The sequence below is a fragment of the Herpailurus yagouaroundi genome, unplaced genomic scaffold, assembly GCF_014898765.1.
Source record: "Herpailurus yagouaroundi ecotype Mexico unplaced genomic scaffold, PumYag 545, whole genome shotgun sequence".
Taxonomy (NCBI): domain Eukaryota; kingdom Metazoa; phylum Chordata; class Mammalia; order Carnivora; family Felidae; genus Herpailurus; species Herpailurus yagouaroundi.
This window is the reverse complement of record NW_024412762.1, coordinates 917,997-936,942: the sequence shown is the minus strand read 5'-3', so window position 1 is coordinate 936,942 and position 18,946 is coordinate 917,997. Positions and strand designations below refer to the sequence as shown.

The following is an 18,946-nucleotide window of genomic DNA, read 5'->3' as shown; positions in this document are numbered from 1 at the left end:
CAGGCTCCAGGCTCTGAGCTGCCAGCACAGAACCTGACACAGGGCTTGAACCCACGAACCGTGAGATCATAACTTGAGCCTAAGTCAGACACTCAACCAACTGAGCCACCCAGACGCCCCGGCTTATGTTTCCTTTTGTGAAATACAGCCTCTGTCTGACAGTGACTGCAGTTTACAAAGAGTAACCGGGCCAGACACCTGGGCATCTGTGGTCCAGGTGAGAGGCCAACCTGGGGATACTATTTTATAATAAACTTCCAGTTGCAAACCTGCAGGTTCAAAGTACAAATTCTCCAAGGTGACACCCTGCTTCCCCCTTAGAGTTAGCTCTGAGAGCCATCCTCAGACTTTCCAGTGGGCAGGACAGTTGACCCCTGTCCAATGGAGGGTACCGAATGTGGTCCCCAGGTCCTGCTGACTCCATGTGGCTCCTTATACCCAAGGATGGCCAGGAGCTTCTGATGCACAGGGCTGAAGCCAGAACCAGTAGAAAGAAGTGACCGGACCCTTCAAGAGACCACGGCAGAAGCAGGGTGGCCACGGCTGATGGCAAAGGTAACTCTAGGCAGAGAGAGCTCATGGTTCAGGGCCAGGCCAAACGCAGGACCCATGGGAGGATGTGCCACCCCAAAGAGGGGAAGACCAAGGATGGCAAGGGCGGCTTCAGGGTGAAAAGCATAGCAGAATTAAGTATGGCTGACACAGCCATCAATGACACGGTCCCAGCCAGTGCCGTGCACTCAGGGCAACTGGGAATTAGCAACCAAAGTAGGCAGTGCACCCAGTCTCCTTCCATGCATGGCTGGGCCCAGCCGTCAAAGCTGGGCTATTGATTGGGAAGGAAGTTGGCCCTGGAAATTGGGATGGAGGTTGTGGGCAGGTAGGAAAGCTGGGGGCCTCAAACCCCTTTGTTGCACTGGCTGTTTTGCCAGAAAAGCCCCCTTTGGTCCCTGCCTGAAGAGGTCAGTCCTTCTTTACCTAAAAGACCTGGAAGGGCTTCCCCTGGGTCAGGGTCCATGTGGGATACTCAGGACCAGCTCCCCCACCTCACAGCTTGCCTTACAACTAAACTCAGGCCCCAGGAGGCCCCAAAGGGTGAGGTACAAAGTGTGGCCCGTGATGAAGTGGCAGTGCTCCAGAAGACCCTCATGCAGACAGAAATCTGGAGAACACGTGTGGGATCCAGGTGGCAGGAATATGAGACGCATGAGGCCAAACCCATTGAACAGGGCCACTAACAGAGAGTCTGGACTCACTGCAGCCTGAGGAGTTAGAAAGGACCCCAGGGTTTGGTTGCTTGGTTGAAACATGGACCACAAGGCAGGTTTGCTAAGTGCAGTTGAAATGCCAGAACAACCTCCGTGTACTGCAGAGGGGATGACCTGAGGGCTCAGGGGGATTGGGGTGCTCTAGGGCACTTACCACTGAGACCTGCTCACCTTCCACAAGAGGGGCTGGAGCATGTGCCTTTCCCCATGTCTTGGAGGAATACATCCACAAGGGGAGCCCAGCGTCCTTGAAGAGCTCTGTGGTCTCTCTTCTCTGCAGGTCAGCTGGAGCCACTGCCACAGAGCAAGGATCTCTAAATGCAGTGGAGTCCGTGGATCTCAGAGTGGCAAGGCCTAGTGGTGGCGCTTCATGACCCAAGACATGGTAGGTGTGGTTGTGTGGTGGGCAGCGGGACCACTGCAGCCACCAGCAGCCAGACTCACAGAGGTGCAGGTGTGAGCTGGTGGCCTTGGGGCCCTGGAAGTGGAGCTGATGGGAAGCCTACTCAAATCTGGCTTGGTCTGCTTGAGCGGAAGCGTTCTGGATCTAGCAGACAGATGTCTGACCCAGGCCACCAAAACAGAGGCACAGCCCCTCCATCACAGACCCAGGCCTTGTGAGGAAAGATCGCACTGCACTGCTAACCACGTATACTTCGGATCTTCTGCCCAGCCTCCCCAGTGACCTACGGCTACTCCCGAGGGGACGGCACACTGTTGGAGCTCACTGACAGCCCTGCCTGGGGACTGGCTTACCCACATGGGCCCTGTGGGACAGAGGTGCTGGAGAGTGTCCTCCGGCACCTTTGGGAGGGACCACGCTGGCCCCAGAGTGTCCTGTGGCCAGGCTACCAGATGTTGGGGGACCCATCTAGAGGGATTTCCACATCATGAATGTCCGAAGGAGAGGCTCTGTTTAGGCTGCAGGCACTTGAACCTCACCAGACATGAGGGGAACTGCCGAGTGAGCCACATTCAGGGTGCTCCTCACAGGGAGGCTGTCAGGTCAGAGACCATGGAGGTTGGCTGAGCCACAGCCCTGCCATGACTCCCACATACCAAGGACGTTCTAGAACAGCAGCTGTGGGCTGCTCAGTGCTGCTGCTCACCTCCCTTCTCTTTCTCTCTGCAAGAGGCACCCATCTGGTGACATGACCACGGGCAGCGGGACACTGGGTTGTGGGTGCTCATTCTGAAAAATGAACCTTTGCTAATCCTGCCCACGGCCAGGCAGCCGCAGGCTGATGCTAAACAGCAAAGGATTGTTGGATAAGTCTCGGAACGCACCTAGCCTCCTTGCTAAAGCAAAGCTGTGAACGCACAGAGTGGTGTCAACATCCCGCCCTCACCAGCACTTTTGGGAACGGGCTGCGCTGCAGGCAGTTGCCGGGAGGGAGGGGCGTGCCTGTACAGCAGGGGAAGAGAGAGGCGAGCCCCTTCAGTTACTCTGCATGCCCTTCAGGCAGCCCTGCCAGAACCCACTGCCATGGCTGGGAAGCCTGTGTGGGGGTGCTGTCCACCCTGCCTCAGCTCTGGCCCTGAGGCATCAGGCCTGGAGCTGGTACAACCTCAAGAGGCTGTGAACCCAATGGCCAAGGAAATGGTGTCCCCGCCCCTTGTATATGCCTGTGTCATCAGCTCATCAGGAATCTTGGGGACTCTGTCTCTTGGCAGAATCACCATATTTACAAAAACAGCCATGGAGGTGTGTGTTCCAGACAAAGGGACAGGGTAGTGCAAGTCAGCATGAGGTTTATTAAAGCCAGAGATACTTCCACAATGTCTGAGGTGTGCTGTGTGTGTTGACTGCCTGTGTCTTGCCCCTGGAGATGGTAGAGAGGAGGTGTTGGCAGACGCAGACCCGGCGTCCGTACCTGGCCCTCACCTTCCTGTTAAAGGCACCAGCAGAGGTACATAGAGGATCACAGGCAACTGACTGTGCACTGGGCTCTGGGCTGTCCCACTGGGGTCACATGCTGGTGAGCAGTGTCTGGGGACGTCTTGTGGCCAAATCTCCACTTATGGGGGCCAAATTGGGCTGTGACAGCCCTGCAGGCCCTGTGTGTCTCATGGGGTCTTGTGGATAGGCAAGCATGTTCTGAGGCCAGCCAGGCTTTATGGATGTTATAGGGAAAGACTGGTGGCCAGGACTTTTGTCCATTCAGCTGAGCCACCTGGAACCACAGTGGCACCAACTGTATTAGAAACGCTGGTGTCTGAACCAGCGTGGCTCTCCTCTCGGCCCACCATGGGGCCCGAGGTTTTGTACAACAGGATCTGAGGACGTAAGCAAATCACCACAGACCTGACCAGTCTCAGACTCCCCGCAGTGTCATCAAAACCAGGGGCCCCACTCTGACGCCCCGCCTGGAGAAGATGCTTCATGTTTGCAAAGTCCCAGATAGTCCTTGTCATGTCCCTCCTCAGACCTGACTTGGTGTCGGTGGCTGGCTGCGCCACGGGACCCAGGTGTGCAGGAGCACTGCTGTCTTCCAACAGCTGTGCGGCCCCCTTGCTGGAAGCACTTAAGCTGATCTCCCTGACCATCCCAGGGTGGGCTGCAGAGTGGGCACAGCGGCGTCCCTGCAGCTCTCCCGCAATGACAGGCAGGTGCTCGATGAGGAGGAGCCTCTGTGTAGATCCACGGTTGGGCTTTACCAGAAGGGTGTGTGCATTCTCATGGCCAGTCCCTTTGCTGTTAACTTGACCTTAATGTTCTGGGAGTGGCTTCTTTTCCTTTGCATGGATGATCATAGCAGCTTTATTCATAACAGCCCCAAACTAGAAAGACCCCAAATGTATTGACAGATGAAGGGACAGAGAAGCAAACTGTGGTGCATCACTACGTGCAGTCTTGCCAGCCATGAAGAGGAGCCTGGATGGACCCTGAGGAACTGGGCTTGGGTGGAAACTACAGTCTGCCAAGGTCCAGCCCATCCCCAGATCTCCCTCAGGCTGTGCAGGATGTCTGCATGAGGCACCCTGGGGTGACACCTCAGAACTGATCTGGGCATGGCCTCGGGCAGAGGCCCATAGGAGGTCTCTCACACCCTGTGACAGAGTTTTCTCCACTTTCCATTTTACCACAGTACAAAAGGCCTGCTTTTCCTTAAAGATGTTTCCACATGCCTCGTGTTGGCCAATAAAACCTGTCCTTGGAAGTCCAGTTACCAATGGTGTTCCTCAACCTATTAAACAGACAAAAGAATGAGAGCAGGGCTTGGGCTGGGCCTCCTGGCCTTCACCTCAGGCCATGTGGGAAGCCCTACTCCCTTCCGGTCACCTGTCTGCAGGCCAGTAGCAACCACATTTAAATGCTGACAGGCCATGTCTGCGTGTCCACATGGTACCTTGGGGGCCAGGCCATGCCTGTGTTCCTTCATGTAAGTTGCTTTCATCAAGACCCTTCCCAGCCCACCAGCATCTCCGCACACCCAGCCACGTTTGTCTGTGGCATCTGGGTGGCTCTTCGAAATCATCCCTGTGATTTTCTCCCCATTTCCAAAGTGCCTTTCCTAGCTGAGCAACATTTTTCAGGACTTCCACTTAAGCACTGTTTCATTCAGAGGTCACTTTGATTTAGCACAGTCCACAGTGGCCCAACTGGTGCTTCTTCATCACCGACATCGATGTTATCATCCAGAAAGATGAGGAAGGCCATGGCGCGGGTGCCCAGGGGACAGGAAATGCAGCCAGGCAGAGACCTGTGGTTCCCCAAGGGAATGTCACTAGACAAGCATCACTCATCATGTGTCCTCAGTCACCCTCACCCTCAGGAAGACCTTTTCCAGCCCAACCCAGCCACTGAGAGGGGCTCACTAGTGTCTCAAAGAAGTCTTCGTTAATACTCTCTTAGTGGAGAAGCTGCACACAATCGGAGAAAACTCATTTGGGAGAAGCTATAGACATTTCTTGTGTGCAGCTCTGGTCAGTGTGTCCTTTTTTTTTTTTTTTTTTTTAAGTTTTATTTATTTATTTTGAGAGAGACAGAGACGGCGCAAGTGGGAGAGAGGGAGAGAGAGAAAATCCCAAGCAGGCTCTGCAGCACTATCCGCACAGAGCCCAGCGCGGGGCTCGAGCTCATGAAACCGTGAGATCATGACCTGAGCCAAAACCAAGAGTCGGACGCTTAACCAGGCACCCCTCTGCTTAGTGTGTTCTGTTGTCCTGTCCTTGGCACAGCTTCCATGGGTCAGGAGTGCGGGCACAGGATAGCCGGGGCCTCTGGTGGGAACCTCACAGACTGTAGTTAGGTATCAGTGGGACCGGGTCCTCTTCCAGCCCTCCTGGTTATTAGCAGAATCCACAAGTTTGTGCTAGATGCCTGATGCCCAAGGCCTGAGGCTCCTTCACGGCCAGCAGGCATGGCCTTGGGGTATTCTGTGCTGTGACTTTCATGGGCCCAGGGTGTGATCTGAATGTTCTTTTGGGGAGTCCAAGCATCCCTTTGCCACCACCTCCAGGGCAGAGGGCGCCTCTGGAAGGCTGGGACTGCAGCAGGTCCCACCTCAAGGCCACCTGCCCTGAAAGGCAAAGCAGCTGTGCCATTCTGGCCAGCCAGCTCGGGCAAGTGGGTGGCCCAGTATGTGCATCTGAACCTGCCTCAGGAACCTTCTGCAGATCCCCCTCCAGACCTCTGGTAACCCTGTAAGAGGGGTTCACAGCCATTCCCACCCAGCAGGTGGGCAGCGCTTACCCAGCATCCACCACAGGCCAGGTCCCTCTCGGACAAGCAGGAAGCTAACGGCAGACCTGGCAAGGACCACGGTCAGTCGTTGAGAATTCATCATCTTTTCCTGCACTCCCTGAGTTTCATAGAGGGGGTAAGGTCGAACAGCCATGTGCTTTGGAAGTACGCAAACCAGCCTCCACGTCTGGTGGGGGGCGGTGAGCCCCAGAGAGCTGGACAAGGCACACACACACAGGATTACCCGAGGAAGGGCTTGCTGTGGCGCAGTGTCCAGGGAGACCTCGCTGCACTCGCTCGGCAGTCTGGCTTTGTGCTGACGTGCAGTGCGTGTCTTTACGCTCCCAAGTGACTGATGTTCAATCAGGTGTTACCCACCTGTGTCTGTGCCAAGAAGCCACAGAACACCCTCTGCACAAAAGGACTATTTGCACAAAGGAAAAAAACATTCCTTCAGGGGGTTCTTTAGAAACGCTTGATACTCAACTAGCTATAACTTCATGGGAAAGCCTGGTGTCAAAGACGAGCTGGCACAGACGAACACCTTAAAGCTGAGTGTGCCGTGCACCTGTGCTCCAGCGCAGGCGAACCGCTGCTCCCCACCATGCCCCACAGCTCCAGCGGCGCAGCCGCCCCATGTCCAGCCCACTCCCCTCTCCTACAGCATCACTGCCCCCCGGTTTCACACGCACCCTGCCTAGACTCAGCTTCCCGAGGCCAAGCTCACCAGCTTGTCTGGCACCTCCCTTAGGAGCCAGGCAGGAAGGAAGCACCTGGGCTGGACAGAGCTGAACAAGATCCCAGGAGCCAGGAGGCTGCTATTGAGTGGGGCAGACATACACCCAGCCCACCCGGAAACATGCCCACCACGTATAGGATTGTCAGCTCCACAAAGGAAGTTCCGAAACCGCGCTGAGGAAATCCATGCAGGAAAACATCTGAGTGGGAGACAGAGCCACAAACCATAGGAAGTAGGGTGTACCTATATTGTGTGCTAAACTGAAACAGGTGCTCATGGCCTTTAAATGAAATGTTTTAAATGAAATATCCCTGCCAAGGGGGGAGTGCCTAGAGCCATTCCGTGTGCACACCTGACACCCGACTTGGGCTCTCGGATCTTGGAGCAGGGTCAGGAAAGTACACCTTGTGTGTCATTGACAGACACCCTTGGGCAACAGCGTCTGGGACCTTGGCCCCACAAAGCCAAAAGTATTCATGTTTGCTGGCCCCCAAACATTCTTTAAAGAATAGTTGCTTCTGTGGCACAGGGCAGACGTGGGGAATCCTGCTACGGCCACAAGGCCCGGATGTGGTCAGAGGTGCCAAGAGCAGCACGAGAGGCCAAGGGGGGCTCCCACACAGGTCTGGGATGCATCAGGCATCAAGCAGATAGTCAACAGTCATCTGTTCAAACTGGTGAGATTGTGATAGGCCAAGAATTCTCACTGGCACGAAAACAGGAAAAGTTAACGTGAAGTAGACCAGAAGAATGTTGTAACAGTTAAGTAGGCCAAGTGTGTCTGAACACTGCTATGGTCTGAATGTCTGTGTCCCCCTCCAAGTTCCTAGGCTGAAACCAACCCTCCAGGTGATGGCAGCAGGAGGTGCTTAGGTCACAGGTGGAGCCTTTGTGAATGGGATTAGTGCCCAGAGAGCTCCCTCTGCCCTTCTGCCACTCAAGGACACAGGAAGTGGTCTCTCGCCACACACTGGATCTGCCTTGCTTGTGGACTTCTGGCCTCCAGAACTGTGAGAAACGAATTTCTGTTGTTTATAAGCCATAGCAGCATGAACGGACTGAGACAAAATGTTATATTTTTATTGTTTTTTTAAGATGTGGAATGTTAAGGGGCGCCTGGGTGACTCAGTCAGTTGACTGTCCCAACTTTGGCTCAGGTCATTATCTCACAGTTCGTGGGTTTGAGCCCCATCGGGCTATGTGCTAACGGCGCAGGGCCTGGAGCCTGCTTCGGATTCTGTGTCTCCCTCTGTCTCTGCCCCTCCCCAACTTGTGCATGTGCACCCTCTCTCAAAAATAAATAAACATTAAAAAAAAAAAAAAAAGATGTGCCATTAATAAACCAGCCCAAACTCAGCAGTGTCCAGCAGTCATCTGTACTCATGGAATCCAGGGGCCAGGAATTTGGGAAGGGCTCAGCAGGGCAGTAGAGACCAGAGAGGACTGGGCACAGAGGACACTGTCGATGTGAACGCTTCTGCATGGCCTCTCAGCCTGGCAGTCTCAGGGGAGCCAGGCTTCTTACATGGGGCCTCCAAGAGCTTATCCAGCAGACCAGCAAGGAGCCTTCTTTGCCCAGCCCTGGTATCCGAAAAGGGACACAAGACCCCACCTCATGAGGGAAGAAAGCCAAAATGTCTTCATCCTTTACAAAATGAGGCTTGTCCTTGTTTCTCTTTGGGTAGCAAGAAAGAGTGAGCACAGACAACTGAGACCCGAGGACTAGGGGGGAAGGAGCCCAGGACAGGACCTGGGCCCCCTACCATCACCAGGTGGGAGCACCGAGCCATGCATAGGGAGCACCCCTCCCTCCACCCTGCAGGGTGTGATGAACTGCTCATGAAGAAGGTTACCCATCCCAAAACACCAGGCTAGATCTCCAAATAAATGGACAGCAGATCTGGACCTCCCGTCCACATGAAACCAAAGAATCCTTCATCTCAGGGAGAGAAGCTAAGGGTCAGAAGCTGAAAATAAATATGAAGGGCGGGGCTGTCATTAAGAGTTCCTCAACCTGTGGAGAAGTTTTGTTACAGGGTAGGCCAGACTCACTCAGTGACAGCACTGGGCCTTCCTGTGGCGCCCAGCCTGGAGCCAAACAGCCCGCTGACCCAGTGGGTAGTCTGAGCCCTGGGTTTGCTGAGAACACACCTAAGGAAGAATAAGAAACAATCCAAAGAGAAACTAAACATAGTTCAGTGCTTTTAGCACAAGCTTTTGTGAATCTCATATGGTGTGTGTATCTTTCATAAGATGTTAAGACATTTTCAGATCTATATGTTAGGCTTGTCACTTTTGTTAAATATTTACAAGTGTTTTTGATGCATTTGCAACCAATGTATAAATGTCGGGGAAATTTTATTCTGTTATATCTGTATACCTGACATGTTTTAATATATCACCCAAGTTAGGGTGTACTATAGTGAGAATTCTTTATTATACAACATACAGTTTATAAATCTTGAGAATTTATCAAACCATTGATATTTTTTTCTATTTTGGAAATCTCAAACAAAGGCCACGATGAAGGAAACACAGCAAACCCCAGGGAGCCAGCACCCGGCTTCAACGTTAAACTGAGACCTTGCTGGTGGCCACTGGGCCTGTAGTGTCGAAGCAGGCCCTTGGCACCTCTTGGAGCCAGGGCTCCCGGGATCTGAGGTGAGCTCTGGACACCTGGAGTTTGCAGCTGCTCATGTAGAACTTAGGAGTGACCTCCTAATCTCCTGATCCCATCAGATGGGAGTGGACAAAGTTCTGCATGAAACACGTGACCTTCTCCTTGTAGACGAGACAGACATCGGGTATCTGATGTGCAGACGGGTGGGGGGATTCTTGGGATTCTGCCCAAGTCCGCAGCCATGGGGACGAAGCCCACAGCAGCACACGCATTTCCTACCCATAACACGCGAACTCAACGTCCCCCTTCCCTCATTGGAGAAGTAAAAGAACGAGATGAGATTTGCTAATCAGGAAGAACAAATCCTACAGCCATTCCCCGCACACTGCTCAGCTCAGTTATAGGGGGAAAGAGGGAGGAGAGTGGAGAGGGGGTGAGAGGGGAAAGAACAAACCCCAGAATGGGCTCAAAACGGAAGAAAGGGGCAAGGAAGGGACAGCAGGTTCTCATGTCAGAGGAGAACTTACATTCAGTAACATTCACTCTCTGTTGAAGATGGTTGTGTTGAACTGTAACACAAGTTCCACTCCCTCCCCGCCTCAGTGATACCCTCCTGCCCCTTTGCTGGCCCCCACCACAGCCCTGGCACCCATGGGTCTGCTCTCTCACCCTGTAGCCTCGCCTCTTTCAGAATGAGTATAGATGGAATCCTACAGTGTGGTGCCTCCCTTCTGGTCACCCGCAATTCTGTGTTTGGGGTCTAATGGCTGTCCCCCCAAGAAACGGTTCCTTTCTCCCAGAGTGACCCTCACGCCTGGGGGACCGGGCTCCTGAGCACGGTAGGCAACTGGACTTACCCCTGAGGTGGTCTGTCTTTGTGGAGCCTGTCCTGAGCCCCTCAGCCCTGCCCCATAGAGTCGACTGGCCACCCCCATCCCCCCCCAGAGGACCTGGCCAGCATGGTGGCCTCCATCTGTCCCTCCCCGTGGGAACATGGGAGCTCTTAGAGCAGAAACTGCATCTCAACATATGCTGTGTGGCACCCACTTTAACATGTGGAAGTGTGAACATGTGACTCCACTCCCCACCTCACACCACACTGTTGCCTCCCCTGAAAGAGAGAGGGCTGGTGGTGCTGGGCTCTCCCAGAGCTAAATGGCCTTGCCCACCCTCCTGAAGACTTGGGGTCCCTAACTGAAGCTATGGACCCCCACAAACAAAATGAGACAATGTCCCTGTGAGAGAGACACAAGAGATAGCTGGACTAGCCAGGGCACAGGCACTTGGGAGAGGCATCTCCCGGGGCTGTCAACCCCACACCCGGGGCTGTCACCAGCTCCCCCAGGGTGCAGGACCCACCGCTCAGGTTGGGAGATGAACTGCCTGCCTCATAGGTGAGTCTGGGTCCCTGGGCACCAGTGAGGCTTATGGAGAGAGCCTGGGGTGGACTCGGCCTGGGGAGGTAGCACCAAGAGAGTGGCTCCCAGTAGGAGGGGTGCTCACTCGTCTGACTGCCGTCCAGCTAATTGCCAGGCAGGATGTGGGGCTCAAACTACTTGGGGCTGTGGCTGTTAGCTGTTCCAGACTCTGTGACATCTGGGCCCAATCATTCTGTGTTGGGGCCTTCCTGTGCACCACAGGGTGCTGAACAGCATGCCTGGCATCCACCCACCCAGTATGGCCATCAAAAGTGTCTCCAGGCATTGCCGAATGCCCCTGCGGGATGAAATTTCCACATTAAAAACCACTTTAGAGACAGGTTAGGACTTGGTCAATCCAAGGTAAACAGAGTGGCTTTTGTAGATTATGGATAATCCAGGGTTTCTTTAATTGTTAAACACATATAAATATACATTAAAAAATATAAATTTGGGACACCTGTCGGTTAAGTGTCCGACTTCAGCTCAGGTCATGATCTCATGGTTCATGGGTTCAAGCCCCTCGTGGGGCTCTGTACTGACAGCTCGGAGCCTGGAGCCTGCTTCAGATCCTGTGTCTCCCTCTCTCTGCCCCTCCTCTTCTCATACTCTTTCTCTCTGTCTCTCAAAAATAAACAGTAAAAAAAATTTTTTTTAATATAAATATGCCATTTTAACCATTTCATGTGTACAGTTCAGTGGCATTAAGTATATTCATGTCGTGCAGCCACCCCACCATCCACCTCCAGAAGTTTGTCATCTGCCCAAACTGCAGCTCTCTCCCCATCAGACACCAACTCCTCATTCTCTCCTCCCCCAGCCCCTTGCACCCCCCCCCCCCACACACACACCAATACTTTCTGTTTCCATAGATCTGACTCAGGGACCTCATTTATGTGGGTTCATACAGTATTTGTCCTTTTGTGTCTGGTTTATTTCACTGAGCATAATGTCCTCAAGGTTCATTCACTTTGTAGTACAGGTCACTATTTCCTTCCTTTTTATGACCCAATAATGTCCCACTGTATGGCCATCCCACAGGTTTATCCATTTATCAGTCCATCGTTTATCCATTGATTAGTTGATGACACTATGTTTGCTTCCACCTCTTGGCAACTGTGACTGATTCTGCTGTGGACATGGGTGTACAAGTACCTGCGTAAGCCCCTGCTTCACTTCTTTGGGACACAGACCCAGAGTGGGAATGCCAGGTCCTATGGTAGTTCTCAGTTTAACTTTTTGAGGGATCTCCATCCTGTTTTCTCCAGAGGCTGCAGCATTTTACATTCCCACCAGCAGTACACAAGGGTTCCAATTTCTCCACATCTTTACCAACCCTTGTTATTTTCTCTCTCCGTGTGTGTGTGTGTGTCCTTATGAGCACAAAGTGGTCTCTCTCTGTGGTTTAATCCAAATTTTTAATTCATCATAAATTATTTCCCGGGTGTATGTGTAATAGGATCTCTGTCTTCCGGAAACTTAAATCTCACTGGGATGAGACACCTGCATGGGAAGTAGCTGGAAACCGGAGGGAAACCCAGTGGCAGTGTGCAGGGGGGTGGGGGGTGGGGGAGCAGGGGGCAGTCTTTGAGGAGCCAAATGGCCTCATCAGCACACAGCAGGCACCTCAGCCCCCTCGTGTGTCCTGGTCCACACAGGACTGAAACCAGTCCTCTTCCTGGTGGAGTCCTCTCCCGCCAGCAGCTCACCTGTTCAAGGAGCGGGACTGGTAAGTGGCAGGGAAATGACAGTGCCAAGAGGCCAGCGGCAGCTGCGGCTCTGGGGACAGTCCTGCAATAGCTTCTGGGAGCCCGGGTCTCCAGAAGAGGGTGCCTGCTGACTGTTGCCTTGGGCCCTGCCTCTAACGGACCCTCCTGGCTGTCCACCCAAAGGGGAGGAGGGCTTGATCATCGGTGCCGAGAGGGTGAGACGTGACCAAAACCACCAAGGACTACAAGGGCCCGCTATAGAAGCCTCCATGGGGCGCTGGGGAAGATGAGGCCCACTGCCCCTCGCTGCCCAGCAGAGCTGCCCAGTCCTTCTCAGTGGAGATGACAGCAGGCGCGCTTGGGGTCCAGTGGCCTCTCTTCAGCTCCGCCTGTGGGGATGGTGACTTTGCCTCAAAAGCCCAGAGTGCCTGCTCCCTCACAGAGCCAGGCTGCTGGGTGACAGGCGTGTGGGGAATGTGTGTATATGAGTGTCCACCTCCGTGATCAGCTGGCAGCTGGCAGCTCCCTGCAGCCCACTCCCCACCTTAGCCAAGATGCCCTCGGGCCAGGTGTATAGCCTGACAGCTCCTGGTGTCTGCAGTTCTGTGCCCTGTAGTTTCTTCCAGGAGAAGGGCCAAGCTGGCCAGCGGCATCTTAATTAAACTGCTTGTTTTTCTCAGTCCTTTTAAGACTTTACTTACCGTTATCAAAAGATGGATTCTTTGCATGGAAGTTGCTGCTTCCTTATTTTGTTGCTGCCTGTCACCACACACACGCGCTCCTGGTCCCCACTGCCACGTTGGAAGAGCTGACCTACTAGTGCCCTTTGTAGGTGAATGGCAGAGGACACACTGCCGCCAGCCGTTCTGCAGCTCTGAGCCCCACCTGCAGACCATGCAGGAGCCGGCCAGGCCGGGCAGCCTTAGCAGACACAGGGAAGGGCCTGTGTCCCAGCCAGTGACTCAAACCTACCTTACCATGAGGGAGGACTCGGAGAGGGCAGCCCTGCAGTGAACCAGCGCATGTACTGGTGAACTGGTGAACCAGTTCACCAATTGGTGAACCAGCGCATGTACTGCCCGACAGGAAAAGATCCAAGCTGCAGCCACATGCAGCCAAACAGCCGTGGGGAGCCCACGAGCTATGGCCTCTTCCTTAACTTGGCCTCCATCAGCCCTGGCTGCCATTACCACCTTCACTGTGTGATGAGGTCACAAAAGAAGCCATCCTGTGGAAGAATCTAGAAAACATGTTCTGAGATGAAAGGTAGGTTCAGAGATGGGGACACGGATGGAGTGAGGAGGAAGTTAAGAAGACAGGTGTGTGCAGGGGTGGGCGCGGGGGCATCCATCCTGGAAGGCCAGGGCCACTGTGGGAAGGGCTCGGAGACTGGAGCCCCAGGAGCCCAGTCTCCCAGGGTGGGGCTTTGCTGTCTTCCCAGTGACCTGAGATGCAGTACCCAGAGCTGCTCCAGGCCCTGGCCCCGAAAGTCACAAGTATGTGGCTGAAAGAATGTCCCTCAAGTCCAGGCCCCCAGCAACTGTAAGGCCCACCAGAAGTTCTTCTGATCAGACTGTGACCCCCTTAGACTGAAAACTTCAGCATCTCTGAAGTCAGGACGTGTTTCAGTCTAAGGCGGTCACGGTGTGATCGGAAGGCCTTCTCCTTGGCGGCGTGAGCAAGAGTGGTGGGCCTAGACCCTCACGTGTCCCCAGCACAGGTCTCTGCAGCAAGAGCTGGGCCGGCCTTCTCTGTGAGCGGAGGGGGAAGACACGGGTGGCAGCCACTGGAAGCGGAGGATTAAGTACTTACTTTATGCAATTGAAAGCTGATAGATAAAGGATGTCAGCAATGCCATTCCTCTTTATAATTAAGAAGATAACTTAATTACTGCTATTAAAACCTAAGCTTCTCCCCCATGTGGGCTGCTTTTCATAAAATACCTTTGGTTCTGCTCTTCCCCACACACAGACCTGGCAGCAGTTAAACAGCGGCGCCGAGACTCCAAAGGTTCATCTTGTGAACCCATCTGGTTTGAAGTAGTACGACAAGCAGGGAAGGGAATTGAATCAAAGGCAAGATTTGTGTGTTTTTTTCAATACAGAAAATGTGTGGGGTAGACCAGGAAACAGTCCATCCTCCGCTCCCAGGGCCGGGTGCCACCACCAGGCTGTGGGGCCATGTCCCCTGGCCTGCTCCCCGGCTGTGCCCATGTCACAATACAGAGGTGGCCTTGGGGGTGAGGGAGGTTGATAGGGAGGCATATGGGAATCGGGTTTGTGCAGAGGCATCAGATGTGCCCAAATAGATGCCCGGTCCTGCCCCCCGGCACCTGTGAAACTGCACAGCCTCACTGGAACCCAAACGGAGGAGGAGAGGATGGTCCCCACTGCTCACATGGACCTCCACCATTCATACCACTCCCACAGGGCAAGGGTCAGCACCCCAGCAGTAAGGGGAAACTGAGGCACAGAGGCTGCAGAACCTGGGAGGTGTGCTCTCCCTTACACCCAGCTCCAGGTTGGGCCACTGGAATCATTCCTTTGGCCCAGGAAGAAGCTCCTTGGGCCCCTGCCCTCCCTCTGTCTGCCTGCACATGGCTCCCCTGGCTCTGCCGGCGCTGCCCCTGGCAGCTGTGGCCCCGTGGAATTCTCTAGTGCTTAGGCGCTTTGATCTGCAGCACACCTGGAGATCAGTGCCTCACATTCACCCAACTGTCACCACACAGGTCCCACACACTCTTCGGACGTCCCCCAGCCAGAGGGAAGGGGTGGCTGAAGCCCCACAACCAGGTTTCCTCTGCCTCTGCAACTCCAGGCTTGAGGTGCCGCCGAACACACTCCCCTCATCCATGCCACAACCTCAGTGTTCTGCCTCCGCACCCCAAATGCTTCCCTGTGTAACCAGCCCCTTCAGGTTATTTGTCATCAGAGACCTGTGTCCACATCTGCCTGTGCCCTATGACTCACCCGACACGCTTGTTTGGGCACTTTCTTTTTGTCCCCATAAAGGCATGTGATGTTGGCCAGCTTTACTTAGTGGTAGTACTGGGGGAGGGTCCCATTCCAGAACATCCCTGCACCAGCCATGAGCCTGTGGATAAGACCCCATGGGCTGTGGGGTTGTTAGAGTGCTTGTGAGGAGGTGGCAACCACAGGGCTTGCCAGGGTGCCTGACACTTGGTAAGTCCTGTAAAAATGCTAGTCGTTTGTATTGGGGTATCCCACACACATTTCCAGCCTTCCTAGGAATCTGGAAGGTTTATGTCAAAGACAGAGGCTCCAGCGCTGGAGGAAAGCAGGTCCTACCTATGGCTCTGGTCTGGTCTTCCTCCTCTATTTTTTATTTTATTATTTTATTTTATTTTCTTTTTATCTATTTATTATAGTCAGAGAGAGAGAGAAGCGGGGAAAAGAAGGGCAGAGGGAGGGGGAAAGAGAGAGACAGAGAGACAGAGAGACAGAGAGAGAGAATCCCAAGCAGGCTCTACATTCAGAGCAGAGCCCAATGCAGACCATGACCTGAGCTGAAATCAAGAGTCGGACGTCCAACCAACTGAGCCACCCAGCGCCCCTGGTCTTTCTCCTCTAAAAACAGTGAGCTGGGCTGCTGGGGGTGTCATCCCACCACACCCCAGGGTCTTTGGGTCCCCTAGACCCCTTATGTGGGACCCAAAGGAGTGCAGAAGGCAGTGGACAGGCCCCACCCCTCCTCTACTTAGTCAAGAGTTCACCTGTTTCATCCATTGCACATCCATTGTTTTTTGAGGGTTGAGGAGTCTGGGGTCCCTGGACCAGATTTCTGAGGTCCCTTCTAATCCAAGTTCTTCTCATCCCGAGTTGGCAGCTGGACACCTGGAGACAAGTGAAGGGAGCAGAACGGAACCTCTGGGCCAATTGGTGAACCTAGAGGAAGACACTGAGGCACGAGCCCATGAGGAAGCAGATCAGATGGGACCCGAGACCCACACAGTGCAGCACAGCAGCTCATGGAAGGGGCAGGCCAGGTGTGCTCACAGAGGAGCCCAAAGTGAGGGACACAGAAGCTGCCAGGACAGTAGCTTCACAGGGAAGTCAGGGACTGTCTGGGGTAGCTGCCCATGGGAGTGTCAGCCCCACACGGCAGTCAGAGGTGACAACATTGGCAGTGCTCACCAGGCACTTGTTCCAGGAATGAGTGACCAAGAGGGGCTCTGAAATGCGCAGCCCCCAGCAGAAGCTGGGTGACCCGAGCCACCCTTCCCTCGCCCTCTCCCCAGGATGGAAGATGGGTGACGGCCATCTACTGAGGTGTTGCATGTAGAACCGCCTGTACACACTGTACAGGACCTACACACTGTAGGACCGCCTGGAGGAACAGCCCTCCCCCCCCCAACCCCCGCGCAGTGCTGGACATCACAGCACCCATCATCCTAAAACAACCGAGTGCCCTTCACAGGAGACTGGACACTGGTGAGCAGTAAGAACTGACAGGTGGGCAGCAGTGTGGGCCAGCCCTGCCACACCAGGGAGCACCCGGCGCCCCGCTGCATGATCCCATTTATGAGAAGTTCTTAAGGCAGGCAAACTCATCTATGGGGGCAGAGGGCAGAAAACCTTGCCTGTGGGGGGCTATTCCCCAGCGCAGGGCAGCCCTCATCTGCAGCATCCAGCGAGCTGACCTGCAGCACATGTGCTGTCCAGCACTCGGAATGCAGCCAGTGAAGAACCAAATGTTTAATCTTATTCTATTTTTGTTCATTAACATGTAAGTGGCCCACTATGGCTAGCAGCCACCGTGTCGGACAGCAGTGCAGCTTTCCGTCTTGAGTAGGTGATGATCATGGGAGGGGGTCCACATGCAGGAGGCTGACCGGCTGCACCAGAGGCCCATATGCTCAGCTTCAACCTCTCATCTGCAGGCCGCACCATCATTGGTTCAGAGGGAAGCTTCTTCTCATTTTAGCTTTAAATGAAACCAAAGTGGAGATCTCTCCAACTGTGGTTCTCACCCCCTGCCCCTCACCATGGCCTGAGTGTTTGAAAGTGTGCAGAGAGACCAGCTCTGCCGGGCATAGCCCATCACTCCTGCAGGCCTCCCAGGACAAGAAGGGATGCAGGGCACATTTGTGGCACTAACATGAAACAGGCTGCATGAGTGGGGAGCCCAGTGGTGTATGCGGCTCACCCAGAGGGAGGTCTGCAGCAGGTGACAGCAGGGCGTCCATCAGGGATGGGTGTCCAGAGCTGCCCTTAGGAGTCCCTGAAGCTGCATCCACAGAGCCCATTCAATCATATGCTGCGTCTTCACACCCTGGCACTAGATGACCTTTGAAGCTTTGGGGGACCCTGGCTCCAGAGCTCATTCCTCAGCAGCCTTGGTTACCCTTTGTAGACCTGCCTCATGGAAACACTTTCTACCGTCCAATTGCTAAGACTTCAGTCACTTCATATCATCAGATGGGTGAACACATCCTGGAAGAAACCATCCAGTCTAGGACGGACACTGGGAAATGCCTGGCTGTGCTGGGGAGAGGTGGCACCAGGTTGCAGCAATTGCCACAAACATACTGAGACTGACACAGAAGGGGGATAGAACCTCAGCCACTTGCATTTCCCGTCCATCATGTGTCCAAGTTAGCAGCCTTGACGTTGACCGGTTGTCAGCTTTTCCTGCCTGGACTCAGGAAGGGAGGGATCAAAGGGTTCCTCTGGCCCCATCCCTGGTGTTGAGTTAATGGGGAGAGGTCCGTCACCACCTGGCCTGGGGAAAATGCTTCACAGACAGGTTTCAAGATGACTCATGACCACTGTCATTGTACCCCCTGTCCAGGTCACTCCGTGGGGACATTCACAGGGAACAAAGTCAATAAACAGGGGAAAACGCAGGCCTGGGCTAGGTCCAGCCAGGGGAAATGCTAGAACAGCAGAACTGCCTGTTTTTGTCTTTCTGCTATCAGAGTCAGAGCTTCTCCCCTTCCCAGCCCCCAACTGGCAGTGTCCTGTCGTGATGGTTATTTCCAGCTTCCGTGGAAAAGCACCCAGTACAGGCATTGGTCCTGAAAACAGGCGAGGAGTGCCTGCCTAAATCCTAGAGCAGCGACGACTGCATGCCAGAGTTAAGTAAAAAGACCCTCTGTACACCTGGGACTGGGGCGGAGCCCCGGTACTTTCAGCCTGGGGGCGGGTGGGATGAAGCTGCGAGGTGGCAGTGGGGGCGGGGAACTGGCTGGCAGAGCCGGGAGGAGACCCTGGGAGCGAACCCGGTTGGGGCCACAGCAGAGGGGGCGGGGAGAGGACGGAGAGGGGCGTGGCCGAGAAGAGGCTCTGGAAACCAGCCGGGAGAAAGCGCTCGCAGGGCACTGTAGGGACACAGTGGGGACTGTGGGGACTGGAGCTGTGGGGCCTGGAGCATCGGCCCGTGGGGACTGCAGCTGGGGAGACCCCGAAGTCCCTGTATCGACCGGACTCGCTCCCCCCGACATCCCCGTGCGATCTAACTGGACGCAAATAAATGGACACGCAGG

The 18,946-nt window shown here is 54.4% G+C and overlaps 1 long non-coding RNA gene across 1 annotated transcript; it reads left to right on the top strand.

Annotated features, from left to right (window-relative positions):
* Positions 1–21: 21 nt before the first annotated feature.
* On the top strand, positions 22–678 carry LOC121023303 (uncharacterized). Its single transcript, XR_005787340.1, has 2 exons — positions 22–217; positions 444–678. It is a non-coding gene; the product is annotated as an uncharacterized LOC121023303 (long non-coding RNA).
* Positions 679–18,946: the final 18,268 nt, after the last annotated feature.